This window comes from Monodon monoceros, unplaced genomic scaffold, assembly GCF_005190385.1.
Source record: "Monodon monoceros isolate NGI ecotype Baffin Bay Population unplaced genomic scaffold, NGI_Narwhal_1 Super_Scaffold_15, whole genome shotgun sequence".
NCBI classification, from domain to species: Eukaryota; Metazoa; Chordata; class Mammalia; order Artiodactyla; family Monodontidae; genus Monodon; species Monodon monoceros.
The window spans coordinates 29,024,680-29,037,691 of NW_021703771.1; the positions used below are offsets into that span (position 1 = coordinate 29,024,680).

Below are 13,012 nucleotides of genomic sequence, written 5' to 3' on the forward strand. Positions count from 1 at the left end.
GTAATTTCTTTTTAAAGGATCTTCAAGAAAGGAAACAATAAGGATAGTATCACAAACTGAAATTTACTATTTTTATGAAAATTGTCATTGATATTAATGCTGTCACCCATAGAATATAGTGTGTGAAAGAGGACAAGAGCACTGAATATCAGCAAAACAACAAATTCATGGATATAAGATCATGTCTGACAAAATAAATGTGGTCCTCTCTACTAAGCATATCAGGAATTCAGTTTCAATTAATTATATTTCAGGGGCTAATATGTAGCTAAGGTTAATGGTCCTTGGGTCTCAATCTATTTAGTTATTTTAGTAGTGTGTGCCTTTCACTTCAGGTGCTATTGGTAATATGGGATATTAAGGTAATCAGATAACCATAGTTAGAATAAATGAGGGCTTATTTGCCTCAGAGTGATTGGAGTGACTTCTTTCATTTGTTTTCACCTGGCTGCTCTCAAGTATCATTACTTTCTGTCCTTTGTCCAGGTGAACAAGGCAAAAGGTCTAATATCACGAGTAATTTCTGTAGTCCCGGATCATAGCTCATTGTGAAGGAATTGTGTATTAGATTGTTTGTGGAGCCTGAAACAAGCCATTGAAATGCAAATACCAGATCCTTTCATTGGAATAACTTTATGAACTGCTAGAATAATTTTTGCATCTTTTTAGAAGATATTTTAAGTCCTTCAAATTTTGGGGCAGTACTGCTGTGAACCAAATTCATTGTTGTATAAAAAAAAAAACAAGGTAGCCATAACTTTTGCTTTTATATACTTACGTTGAGATGAGAAAAAAAATTAGTGTCTCTTTCCCCCCATTCATCAGTGTATTATGTGCAATTCTATCAAAGCCTTGACCAGGAGTAATGCAAAGCTGTGTGGATAAAAAGCAAAATTACAAAAATACTGGTAAAGGTTTTTATTGATACTATTTTCTAATTTACAAACATCTGGAATCTGGCAAATGTGTAGTAGTTTCATTAGGCAGGTTGATGTGAGAGGGAAAAAAATTGGGGAAAAACTTAAATATCTGAAGGCCACCCTGATGATATCTGGTGTTTGAGATGAGTATGATTTAGAATTGTTCTGTGTTTTATTCAGAACAAAAGAGAAATGAAAGAAGTGCTTTGAAATCCTACCCAGTATGTTGGTATGGGATATCTCTTGAGGGTCACATTAAGACAAACATACACACACACATACACACACTTCCTAAAAGATGTTTGAATTGTGAATGAGTGGTCACATGGCAAAAATAATGCATATAAAATTATAAAGGCTGGATATATCTATATTCAATTTACTATTATAAAACTAACAAAAAATTAAAACATCTGTTGTTCTACCCCAGAAGTTTTCAAAAGTGGTGCCTTAAACTGCAACCCCATAGACTCTGACTTAATTTATCTGAGGTGGGATTCAAGAATAGGTAATTGTTTCATACTCTTCAGGGGATTCTGGTGTGAATACATGGATGAAAACTACTATTTTGCACCACCAACCCTGAGAGGAAAGCAAAGACTTTGGGGAGGATTGTCCCTCAGTTGAACTCCTGGCTCTGCCAGGCTCTGCCACTGACTATGTGTCCTTGTGCAGGTTACTCTAAGAACACTTTCTCATCATTGACATGGAAAATATAAATCCACTGGATTTCTATGAGAATTACATTTAATATTTATAAAAGCCTTGGCACGGCTCAAAAATACTTGCTCCCTCCTATCTGTAGTGCATTTCTTAAAGTCTCTCATAACCCCAGGTATAAGGTCACTTTGTTATAATATTAAGGTAAAATTAGCATTATCTCCCCCACTATATTATGTAGTAAAAATGTTCAGCATTTTGGAGATGAGGTTAATGCATGTAATTATTTCTGGCTGTTGTTATCTCCTGCTTTTAAAGTTCTCATTCTCTGCCTCACATTTTGCTTCTTGCCTTTGACTCCATTTCTACTTTGCAGTTTACTACAGGACAGCGTCCCTATCCCTTTGCTACAGAAAGTATTGTCAGCTGTAGCTGATTTTACAAAAGGTTTGTTATTTGGCAAACAACTTAAAATTTCATCTCAGCTAGCCTTTTCCTTAAAAATCTCTCAATTATTTCTGGGTCTAAAAAATTTTTATTAGTTGTCTCTTCTACTGGGGGTCTGCCTCCTTTCGTGTTGCTGTGCCCTTTTCATTTCTCAAATGCCATCACACATTTTTCTAGATTCTTTTCGCTTCTAAATCCCCAGATGCCTAGGTTGTTTTTAGTTCTGTTTTTGGTTAACTTCTAAGGCATTCATTTATGCCCTGAGTAATATTCTTTTGCCACAAAGTAGCCAAACAAGATATTTTGCTAAATAAAAACTTCTTACTTGGAAGAGGAGTTTTGCCAATCATTAGAATAATTTTCCTCCCTATTATACAAGGTTATACAGTTGTAAAATTATAACTGATTATAATTAGCATTATTCTTATATTGCTTTTCATTTTAAAATGTTCTGTAGAATAAGTAGCAAGTTGTTGCGTGTAAGAATATCAAACTGTAGTGGTCATAAGAATAGCCCGGGAGTTTGCTAACCTGTAGGTTCCTGAGCCTTGTGCATGAGATTTTGATTTAGTAACTTAGCAGTGTAAACTTTAATGGGCATCCCATATGATTCCAGTGCAGGTGTTCTGTGTGTTGCATAGTGAGTAATATAGGCATGATTTGGCTCAGGTATAGCCTAGTTTATTTGGTTCAGCTAGTACCTGTTTATTCGCTGCTATGTATCCATTCTTCTACCTTTTTGCAAAAGATACACTAAATTGGGGGTGAGGGGAATGACCCCATTCTCAGCCATGCGGTTTGAGTGAGATTTACTCCAGCTTAGATCTAGAGGTGTTTTCTGTTTGCCTTAAGCCAAATGGCAGATCACACTGCACTGACCATAGTGTTTAGTTCAGCAAAGGGTATGTAAACCAATCAGAATCATCAATTACTAGCTGGAAGAAATGTTTTTGGTGGTTACTGGGAAAGAATCAGCTATTTTCATTTTTCCTTTGATTTTCTTATGGACATGAAGCTTGGAACTGCTGTGACTATCTTGTCTAAAGAGGTGAGTAAGTTAGAGGAAGCAGATAGAGCTAGAACCTGATGATACCACCAGCCTTCTGCCCAAGGACTAAACTTACATGAACAGATACATCCCTTTTTGCTTAACCTAGACTTGCAGACCCTCACCTCTACGTTAAGCAAAAAGGAATGTATCAGTTCTTAGAAGAGTAGAATTAGGTAAACTGAAGCAAAGGGATGGGCAGCTAGGAGGCTCCATCTCTTTTTTGGCATGAATGATGCTCATCCTTCTTAGGATAGTTAAACAGTTAAATTTAAATTTAGGCATAGTTAAATCTGTGCCTTTTGAACATTGGGACTCTGTGTCTACTGTGGTTGCAGCAATGGAGAACAAAGGTAGGAAAAATTCAGGATGGTTGGAGCATGTCTGCTACATTTTGGAACCTTCAGTGAGGTCTATAGGATAGAGATAAGCTAAGGCTGAAACTAGCCTTTCTGACAGCAAAGAGGAAGGAAACATGGTTTTTTAAAGGAAAGCTCTTTTGCTTGAGACCTGTATTTCAAGAGGACTGAAAGACTGATCCCCTGGGGCTGGCAAGTGTGAAAAAGCTCAATGAGAGCTTCCCTGGTGGCGCAGTGGTTGAGAGTCCGCCTGCCGATGCAGGGGACACGGGTTTGTGCCCCGGTTCGGGGAGATCCCACATGGCGCGGAGAGGCTGGGCCCGTGAGCCATGGCCGCTGAGCCTGCGCATCCGGAGCCTGTGCTCCGCAACGGGAGAGGCCGCAAGGGTCAACCCCATCCAAGGTTAGTACTAATGGAGGCAAAAGAGGTAGCATTGCAGCAGAAGGTAAGGTTGGAGCCCCAGAAAAGCCTAAGTGGCTCCATCTGGACAAATGAGACCGTCACCACCATTGTGAGGATGCAGCCTGTGGACCAGGAAGATTCATAGAGCTTCCCTGCCTCATCCTAGCATGTCATACACCTCTAAAGCAGAGGACAAGATGGGAGTAGGAAACTGATAGGGGAATGGGTAAGAGCACTGGAGATGTATTGTGAATAAACTATATTTTCTCTTTCTGGACCTTGTGTTAGTAGATCTCTGGCTATGGTTACTAGCTCATGGGGCTAACCAGTAGCATATAACTTGAAACCTCTGTATTTTTAGGCAGTTAATTCTGTTGCCCAAGAAACACCAAGATTGGTCAGCAACAGGTTATGATTGTTTAGTCCTTAAGCCTATTTTTAGGTTGTCAGCATGTACCAAGAGAAAGTGGGCTGCTAAAGAGGACTAGCCCCCAGAAGGGGCAAACACTCTTCCTCTAGATTGGATGGAGACTGCAGCTACTTTGCTGCCCATAACAAGAGCAGCCTGAGATTAGGTCAACCCTTAGATGGAGGAAAAACAAGAAATGAGTATGCCCCTTAAGCCTCAAATCAGGGAGTGCCTGAGGCTAGCCCTTCTTTGGACTTTGTAGATAAAGGAGGCAATAAATTCTCATTAAGTTTTGAGTTTTGTTTTTCCATTTGCAGCATAAATGATCGTCTGTTATACCTGGACATGCCCCTTATGTATTAGAGTTTTCCAGAGAAATAGAACCAATATATGATTTATTATAAGGTATTGGCATACAGGATTATAGAGGTTGAGAATTCCCATGATCTGTTGTCTGCAACTGGAGACCCAAGAAACCTTGTGGTAGTTAAAAGGTCTGAGAACCAGGAGTGCTGAGGGTAGAAGATTGATGACTCAGATTAGAGGGGGACAACTCCAACCTTCCTCCACCTTTTTGTTCTATTCAGGCCATCAGTGGATTGGATGACGTCCGTCCACGTCAGGGAGGGCCATCTACTTTACTCAGTCTACCAATTGAAATGCTAATCTCTTTCAGAAACACCCTCACAGACACACGCAGAAATAATATTTAATTGGATATCTGGGCATCCCTTGGCTCCGTCAAGTTGATGCAGAAATTAACCATTACACCTTACAAATAACTTTGTAGTGTTAATTAACTTTTTAGGAGCCTGAGTTTCTTCTACCCTATAATGAGAACAATATCTATTGTGAGCCTCAGGAATAATATATATAAAGCATAGTGCATGGTATATAATGAGTGCCTAATTAATGTTACTTTTATGGTCTATATCAGTGTTTTCCCCCGTCATGTATTATTTAGTCATCAACCTTATTGGATATTTTGATCACTTTTCTTCACCCTATTGCTGAGAGAGGGATTCCTATCCTAGGATTACGGGGATAGCCAAAAGCATGACACCTGACACTGGACAGATGAGATTGATAGCAATTCATCAGTCCTGGGGGAGGAGGACACTGCATGCTTCCCAGGGCCACATGGGGTTGCACTTGGGAATAGAATGAACAAGCAGGGACTGTGGGAAGCTGACTTTATAGTATTAAGAGCATAAGATGCCCCCTGGTTTTTGCAGGAGGGTGTGATTGGATTGTTTGAATAATTTCATGGACTGGCAGGGAATTGAAGACCACTCCTCAGGCATAAATAAGCAGGCAACGTGCCTGGGCCCCATGATAAAAAGGAATGTTTGGCTAGGGGACCATATCTGTCTGAGCAGAATGGGAAGGAGAACTTGTAGGAACTGAGGCCCTCTCAGTTTTCCTGAGATGTCAGGGCAACACAAAAATAGTAATTTTAGGCCTTATGCCGCATGGGGGTAGAGGAAAAAGCACTTGGATTTAGTTAGAATTTCTGGTTGCCATGTGGCCTATAAAATGAGAATATGCCAGTTCTGTCTCTCTTGAGGATCTTTGTGAAGATTATCAGTCATATTTGTGTCTAAGAATACATCAGATGCTCTTTCTTTTGATTGAGTAGTATTAGAAACAGAATCTTTGGCCCAAGACACCATGGACAAGTTTATTTTGGGCCTTCAGGAATTGGAGAGTAGGATAATGGTTCTCAAGGTTGAAAGTAGTTAAGAATAACTGTTGGTGCTTGTAAAACACATGCTTTTACACACTTTACTAATGAAACACACTTTACTAATCCACATCCTCAGAGAAGTTTCAGTTTTGATGGTTTAAGGCAGCATATTGATTTAGAAATGTACATTTAACAAGATCTCAGATTATTCTGATGCAGTAGTCCTTCAACCAAACAGTGTCAACATTGGTTTAGTGCCAAGGTTCTCAAACTTGACTGTGCATCAGAATGCATTGAGAGGTTGTTAAAACACACATCGCTGGGCCCTATCCTCAAAGTCTCTGACTCAGTAGGTCTGGGTGGGACCCCCAAATTTGCATTTCTAACAAGTTTCTAGGTGATGCTGCAAGGACCACACTTTGAGAACCATTGGTTTAGTGTAGTAATTCTCAGTTGTGTATGATTTTTCCCCCAGGAGACATTTGCCAATGTCTGCAGACACTTCTGGTTGTCACAACTGAAGGGTGCTACTGATATCTCATGTTAAAGGCCAAGGATGCTGCTGAACATCCTACAATGCACAGGACTTCATTCCTTCCCTACAACAAAGAATTATCTGACCCTAAATGTCAATAGTGCTAAAGTTGAGAACCACCAACATAGTGGCATTTTCTGGGGCGGATTGGTGAGATAGTCTCCTCATGGCAGCAGGTGCACATGATTCATGTACATAGACACTGTAGGGAGTTGGCCTGAAAAGAGCAGCTAAGTGGAATTTACCAAAGACATTTTATAAAAGAAATAACTTCACACTCTTAATGAGCCACTCATTTACTATCTTGCTGTCTACACTGCAGAGCTGATCTGAATCGAGTGATCCTTTCGAAATCAATGGAAACTATACTCTGGATGAGAGAAGGGATGAAAAGAAACAGCTATGTTAATTCTGATTTAAGCAAGGTTTCTCATTCCCTTTGATTAAATTGCAGGTGAAAGGAAGTAGATGAAATGATGCAATTGAGTGGGCACCAAAAATTGATACAAATGAATGAGTCTGAAGGATAAAACAGGTAATGATAGGTGAAACTTATGTGGATTAGCTAGTTAAAAAAATCCTCTTCGTAGGGCTGTACGCAGGTATTTAGATGCTCTTATTCAGCAATCTGACACTTGTTACCTAAGGTGTAAACTGAAATAAGCAGTTTTCTTACTTTTTGCTGTATTTACAGCAATCAATAATTGTAATAACTCCAAGGCTAGCAAAATATTGTTAAAGGGTAGAAATCTGATAGGTGAGATTTTTCTTAGAGCTTGGAGAAAATTTTGAGTTACTTTAAGTTATCGATGGTAACAAAGAAAAGTAAATGCATATTTTTAAACAAGGCTGTGCAAAACAGACCACATTTTACTGAGGCTTCTTTAAAGCACTGATGATGGAGCTGAGTACAAGCTAAGTAACATACTCATGAAATCTGGCATATACTCAGCATCTAACAGAAAGCAGGCATTGAACAGTCTAAAATTTAATGTTGGACTGACCACACACAAACATTTCAGTAAAGACCTCCTTACATCTTTTTAAAAGCAGAATTAGCGAATATACATTGATCTTCATTCCCCTATTCTCATCACTCATGAATAAGGATGGGGGATGGATTTCTTACAGAGGAAGAAAGATAACTAGAAGGACCAATTCCCAGCTAGGAATTCTACTTTGTTCCTCATTTTATCTTTTACTTTTCCTGTGCTCACCAATGCTGATCCCAGTTACACATCTTTAATAGATAACCAACAATATCTTTTGAAATTTTAGGTATGATGAATATTCTATGTACGTAAACATATTATTATCACCACCATCATTAATGTGTTTATAATTTTATATTCTCTCAATTTCTGTAGGTTTTAGTTTCTACATCTGTAAAATGTTTTTAAAATATTTTTTCTCCTTGGAATGCTTTTATCAAATAAATGTGTTAAATTCTAATATGTAAATAAAATCTGATTGGCTGCTCTGATTGAATCCTCCTAGTTAGAACCAGAAATTGGAAGCCAGGACCTCATCCATTGGTTCTCATGGTGGTTCCTGGAGAATCTTGAAGCTTTAAGATTACACAAAGCACAGTTTAATAATCAAGGGTCTAAAATTTTAGATACCCTCTAAAATCTCCTCAAGCTTGCCAAATATAGGCACTTATTACCTCCAGAAAGGATTTAAGTGAATTTATGAACAAGACCTTATTTATATTTAAAATTCAGGTAAGAATATCTGGAAATTTGACTCAGAGCTTCCTTGTAACACACAGACACACACACACACACACACACACACACACACACACAGAAGGCAATAGGTTACCTGGCTTGTCTAATAAATGTCTAAAAATAATTTATTAATTGGATCCTTTTAGTAAGGCTATTTAGCAATGTAACGGGTACCTTCAATTGTGATTTGGTAAAATATGGAGTTCTCCTAGACATATAGAATTTTCTTTTATTATCAGACAAAGCTGAGTACGTATAACTGAATCTTGAATTTTAGAAGCACAGAAAGCATTTGTGAGAGGATTAAGGTACATCTAAAAATGTTGATTTCTTTTTTAAAATTTCATTTGTTTATTTATTTTGGTCATGCCTTGAGGCACGTGGGATCTTAGTTCCCCACACAGGGATTGAACATGCACCCCCTGCAATGGAAGCACAGAATCTTAACCACTGGACCGCCAGGGAAGTCCCTAAAAATGTTGATTTCTCGTGACCTAGCTTGACCTGTAGGAGTTATGATTCACATGTTCCTTAAACTGAAGTAATTTACAAATGTTAATCATCTCAATCTTCAGTCATAGGCAAGATTGAGTTCTCTACAAAGTGAATGAAGTACAGATGCTCTGTATTGTGGTTTAAATGCAGATACTGTGTCTTATCTACACAGTATCCTGGAGAAAGGGTTGGCATGCCATTTTGAAATTAAGGGAACATGACCTGCTGAATGGAGGGTGGGCACCTTGCACAGTGGTATACAAAAAGGATTCCAGCAATTGGGGACCATGTTTTCTCTCAAAAAAAAAAGCAAACAAACCCTGTTTTTAGTATGTATAAATGCCTAGACAATTACTCACTTGAGACCTTAAAAGCAGCTTCTAGAGATCAACGTAGAGATAGTTGTGTCCTGGAAAATTTTAAGTATTGGTTGTCAGTCTACTTTGACCTTAACTAAATTTAAGAATCACTTCACATAACATCTGGTGTTGAATGTCAATGTCTTTATGTGTCTTTCTGGGTATGTTTATATGCAAAATGCCTGAGGGAATTGACTTTGGGGCAAATAATTTAATGGGTCTTTTTTCTTTTTACATAGTGATACTTGTTATAGAAAACTTAGAACTTAAATAGGTAGGGAAAAAAAGAAGCTAAAACTTATCATCAGTGCCACTGTCCAATGAAAATAACATTGATATTTGGTTTTAATCTTTCTTTCCATTCTTTTTTTTTCCTATACAGATGTTTTTGCTTACTAATAAAAAAGAGATTGGTATAAATACCATTATCTAACTTTTTTTAAGAGCATGATATTAGGCATATATCTTTCCATGTTATTAAATATTTACCTATAACATTGTTTTTAATGCTCTCTGTAAGATTCCTTTGTATGGATATGCTATAATTTATTTAATTTTCTATTATTGAGCATTTAGGGGTTTTTTTCCAAATTTTTACTATAAATGACATTCTAGTGAAAACTATTTTAATTAAATCATTGCACACATTCAGGATAGATTTTTTTATAGTTATAAAACAATACTTTCCTCTCATTTTTAGAATAACATTATTTTTACTCTGACTATAAAAATAAAATTACACTCTTGTAGAAAATTATAGGAAACCATAAGAAGGAAGTAAAAGCCATAATTTTTAATTTTTTAATTTATTTTTATATATTTTTTTATACAGCAGGTCCTTATTAGTTATCCATTTTATACATATTAGTGTATACATGTCAATCCCAATCTCCCAAATCATCACAGCCCCCCACCCTGCCCCCGCCACTTCCCCCCTTGATGTCCATATGTTAGTCCTCTACATCTGTGTCTCAATTTCTGCCCTGCAAACCGGTTCATCTGTACTATTTTTCTAGGTTCGACATATATGCGTTAATATACGATATTTGTTTTTCTCTTTCTGACTTACTTCACTCTGTATGACAGTCTCTGGATCAATCCACATCTCTACAAATGATCCAATTTCGTTCCATTTTATGGTTGAGTAATATTCCATTGTATATATGTACCCCATCTTCTTTATCCATTCGTCTGTCGATGGGCATTTAGGTTGCTTCCATGTCCTGGCTATTGTAAATAGTGCTGCAGTGAACAATGGGGTGCATGTGTCTTTTTGAATTATGGTTTTCTCTGGGTATATGCCCAGTAGTGGGATTGCTGGGTTGTATGGTAGTTCTATTTTTAGTTTTTTAAGGAACCTCCATACTGTACTCCATAGTGGCTGTATCAATTTACATTCCCACCAACAGTGCAAGAGTGTTCCCTTTTCTCCACACCATCTCCAGCATTTGTTATTTGTAGATTTTCTGATGATGTCCATTCTAACTGGTGTGAGGTGATACCTCACTGTAGTTTTGATTTACATTTTTCTAATAATTAGTGATGTTGAGCAGCTTTTCATATGCATCTTGGCCATCTGTATGTCTTCTTTGGAGAAATGTCTATTTAGGTCTTCTGCCCATTTTTGGATTGGCTTGTTTATTTTTTTAATATTGAGCTGCATGAGCTGTTTATATATTTTGGAGATTAATCCTTTGTCGGTTGATTCGTTTGCAAATATTTTCTCCCATTCTGAGGGTTGTCTTTTCATCTTGTTTATGGTTTCCTTTGCTGTGCAAAAGCTTTGAAGTTTCATTAGGTCCCATTTGTTTATTTTTGTTTTTATTTCCATTACTCTAGGAGGTGGATCAGAAAAGATCTTGCTGTGATTTATGTCAAAGACTGTTCTTCCTATGTTTTCCTCTAAGAGTTTTATAGTGTCTGGTCTTATATTTAGGTCTCTAATCCATTTTGAGTTTATTTTTGTGTATGGTATTAGGGAGTGTTCTAATTTCATTCTTTTACATGTAGCTGTCCAGTTTTCCCAGCACCACTTATTGAAGAGACTGTCTTTTCTTCATTGTATATTCTTGCCTCCTTTGTCATAGATTAGTTGACCATAGGTGTGTGGGTTTATCTCTGGGCTTTCTATCCTGTTCTATTGATCTATATCTCTGTTTTTATGCCAGTACCATATTGTCTTGATTACTATAGTTTTGTAGTGTAGTCTGAAGTCAAGGAGTCTGATTCCTGCAGCTCCATTTTTTCCCCTCAAGATTGCTTTGGCTATTCGGGGTCTTTTGTGTCTCCATACAAATTTTAAGATTTTTTGTTCTAGTTCTGTAAAAAATGCCATTGGTATTTTGATGGGGATTGCATTGAATCTGTAGATTGCTTTGTGTAGTATAGTCATTTTCACAATATTGATTCTTCCAATCCAAGAACATGGTATATCTCTCCATCTGTTGGTATCATCTTTAATTTCTTTCATCAGTGTCTTATAGTTTTCTGCATACAGCTCTTCTGTCTCCCTAGGTAGGTTTATTCCTAGGTATTTTATTCTCTTTGTTGCCATGGTAAATGGGAGAGTTTCCTTAATTTCGCTTTCAGATTTTTCATCATTAGTGTATAGGAATGCAAGAGATTTCTGTGCATTAATTTTGTATCCTGCAACTCTACCAAATTCATTGATTAGCTCTAGTAGTTTTCTGGTGGCATCTTTAGGATTTTCTATGCATAGTATCATATCATCTGCAAACAGTGACAGTTTTACTTCTTTTCCAATTTGTATTCTTTTTATTTCTTTTTCTTCTCTGATTGCCGTGGCTAGGACTTCCAAAACTCTGTTGAATAATAGTGGTGAGAGTGGACATCCTTTTCTTGTTCCTGATCTTAGAGGAAATGGTTTCAGTTTTTCACCATTGAGAATGATGTTTGCTGGGGGTTTGACATATATGGCCTTTATTATGTTGAGGTAGGTTTCTTCTATGCCCACTGTCTGGAGAGTTTTTTATCATAAATCAGTGTTGAATTTTGTCAAAAGCTTTTTCTGCATCTATTGAGATGATCATATGGTTTTATTTTTAAATTTTTTGTGTGTGTGGTTTTATTAAAACTCAGTAATTTAAACTCAGATTTACCTAGTAGGATATTAACTGTGATGTTCTTTATATATTTTTTAAATTAATTTCTATTAGAGTCGAGTTGATTTACAATGTTGTGTTAGTTCTTTATATATTTTTAAAAGAATTTTTCTTCAGTTATTTCTTGGTTTCCATATTTCTGTTGATTTTTTTTCTTGTTAGAACATGTATATGTGAAAAATATGCTTTGTTCCATTTGTCTCAGGATGGACAAAAATATGCTCTTTGTGGTCCCATGTGTTTCAGGAAGCAGGAGGCTACTATGAGCAGACTGGAGTTGGTCCACTGCCTGTTGTCCTGTTCATGGAATGCCCTTTGAAAAGGAGCAGCTAGACCCTGATGAGTTGGAAACCATCACAGTGCACAAAATCCTGGAGACTACACCTTCTTTCAAAGAGCAGTGTACTTGGTAAGTACTGTTTCAAGGCTGATTTTGAAAGAGAATGGTTTGCTTACATTTTTGTAGTCTCTGTAGTAGGTAGTAAAATGCTTTAAGTATCACTGTTTTCTATACACCACTCATAATTGATTTGCAGACTCCCAGCGGGTTCTGCTGTAGTGAAAATATCCATGAGACTTTTTGTACGTTGTTTTTGAAATAACTAATTTTTTTGGCTTCAAGTTAAAATTTGATTTTAAAAATTCTTAAGAATTTAGCCATTCTAAGAGACATTTGTTCTACTTGTAAGGAATTTTGACTCAGAAAAATTCAAATATTTGATATATATATATAGTTATTGTTGAGATATAACTTACATGCTGTAAAACTCAGCCTTTTAAGGTGGACTATGCAGTGGGTTTTAGTATTTACACAGAATTATGCAACTATCACCACTGT

The 13,012-nt window shown here is 37.0% G+C and overlaps 1 long non-coding RNA gene across 2 annotated transcripts in view; it reads left to right on the forward strand.

Annotated features, from left to right (window-relative positions):
* LOC114896184 overlaps positions 1-12,743 on the forward strand; it is a 73,851-nt gene extending 61,108 nt beyond the window's left edge. For both annotated transcript variants that reach the window (XR_003793735.1, XR_003793734.1), the window contains exon 3: positions 12,421-12,743. This is a non-coding gene — a long non-coding RNA (uncharacterized LOC114896184). The remainder of the gene's footprint in view (positions 1-12,420) is intronic.
* Positions 12,744-13,012: the final 269 nt, after the last annotated feature.